This window comes from Triticum dicoccoides, chromosome 7A (assembly GCF_002162155.2).
Source record: "Triticum dicoccoides isolate Atlit2015 ecotype Zavitan chromosome 7A, WEW_v2.0, whole genome shotgun sequence".
Lineage (NCBI taxonomy): Eukaryota > Viridiplantae > Streptophyta > Magnoliopsida > Poales > Poaceae > Triticum > Triticum dicoccoides.
In genome coordinates this window covers 186,368,161-186,370,457 of record NC_041392.1, presented here as the reverse complement: position 1 = coordinate 186,370,457, position 2,297 = coordinate 186,368,161, and positions in this window count along the sequence as shown.

Below are 2,297 nucleotides of genomic sequence, written 5' to 3'. Positions count from 1 at the left end.
ATCCTAAGCATAGCACAAGATCGTGTAGTTCGTTTGCTAGAGCTTTTCTAAGTGTCAAGTATCATTTCCTTAGACCATGAGATTGTGCAACTCCCGGATACCGTAGGAGTGCTTTGGGTGTGCCAAACGTCACAACATAACTGGGTGGCTATAAAGGTACACTACAAGTATCTCTGAAAGTGTCTGTTGGGTTGGCATGAATCGAGACTGGAATTTGTCACTCCGTATGACAAAGAGGTATCTCTGGGCCCACTCGGTAATGCATCATCATAATGAGCTCAGTGTGACTAAGTAGTTGGTCACGGGATCATGCATTATGGCACGAGTAAAGTGACTTGCCGGTAACGAGATTGAACGAGGTATTGGGATACCGACGATCGAATCTCGGGCAAGTAACGTACCGATTGACAAAGGGAATTGAATACGGGATTGATTGAATCCTCGACATCGTGGTTCATCCGATGAGATCATCGTGGAATATGTGGGAGCCAACATGGGTATCCAGATCCAGCTGTTGGTTATTGGCCGGAGAGTTGTCTCGGTCATGTCTGCATGGTTCCCGAACCCGTAGGGTCTACACACTTAAGGTTCGGTGATGCTAGGGCTGTAGAGATGTTAGTATGAGGTAACCCGAAAGTTGTTCGGAGTCCTGGATGAGATCCAGGACGTCACGAGGAGTTTCGGAATGGTCCGGAGGTAAAGACTTATATATAGGAAGACCAGTTTCGGCCACCGGGAAGGTTTCGGGGGTCATCGGTATTGTACCGGGACCACCGGGAGGGTCCCGGGGGTCCACCGGGTGGGGCCACCTATCCTGGAGGGCCCCATGGGCTGAAGTGGGAAGGGAACCAGCCCCTGGTGGGCTGGTGCGCCCCCCTTGGGCCTCCCCCTGCGCCTAGGGTTAGAAACCCTAGGGGTGGGGCGCCTCCACTTGGCTTGGGGGCCAAGCCACCCCTTGGCCGCCGTCCCCCATCTAGATGGGATCTAGAGGGGCCGGCGCCCCCCTGGACCCTATATATAGTGGAGGGGAGGGAGGGAAGCCGCACCCAAGTCCCTGGCGCCTCCCTCTCCCTCCATGACACCTCTCCCTCTCGTTGGTGCTTGGCGAAGCCCTGCTGAGATCCCGCTGCTTCCACCACCACGCCGTCGTGCTGCTGGATCTCCATCAACCTCTCCTCTCCCCTTGCTGGATCAAGAAGGAGGAGACGTCTCTCCCAACCGTACGTGTGTTGAACGCGGAGGTGCCGTCCGTTCAGCGCTCGGTCATCGATGATTTGGATCACGACGAGTACGACTCCATCAACCCCATTCTCTTGAACGCTTCCGCTCGCGATCTACAAGGGTATGTAGATGCACTCCTATTCCCCTCGTTGCTAGATGACTCCATAGATTGATCTTGGTGATGCATAGACATTTTTTTAAATTTCTGCTACGTTCCCCAACAACTCTGCATTAGGGAGTCACCGGGCTATGCCAAGAGACCGGAGATGCCAATGGCCACCATCATAAGATCATATTATCGCCCCAAAAAAGAGGGCGAGGAGAAGGGCGGACATGATGAAGAAGACCACCACCTCCACCTCCATCCACATGGACAAAACGTGATGCCACCACCACGACACCACCTTGATGTCGCGACTAAGAAGCATAGTGCATCCACCCAAATTTGAAAGAATCCAGACGACGCAAACACTATCCCCCAAATTCAATACCAACAACAGAGAAAGCCACCACGTCGAAGGAAGATACAAAGAAACATAATTTGTCGCCGCATCATCACTGTCGGAGCCGAAGCCATGGACACCAAAAAAAAACTCTAACTAAACAAACTTAGACTACCGTGCGCACAGAGATCAAGGGATATGGTTTCTCTCCCTCTTGCCGCCATTGGAGCGGCCGACGGAGTCGAGGGAACCATAGCGACACCAGTAGTTGGGCGCCCTCTCTTCTCCTCTCTTTAGATGGGATGTTGGTGGCTAGGTTAGGAAACACATAAAGGATTGGCTCTTTGGAGTACCCATAATTGGGATTTCACTTGCAACTCGTGTTTGGACCTTGTTCTCATCTAATCTATGTTGGTGATGAAAACCTCTTATCCAAAAATGGTGAGAAGATTATACAGCTTGGGATGGTAGAACATAGACCAATGGTGGCTAGGCTATGGCGGCTCCGTCTCGCCGCATGTAAGGATTTAGTGAGCTTCGGACAATGAGGGAAATTGTATTAAGGCAAGGATAAAACAAGCAACCAAAGAGTTGGGTCTATAGGCATTTTTCACGTGCACATGAGAGAAAGAA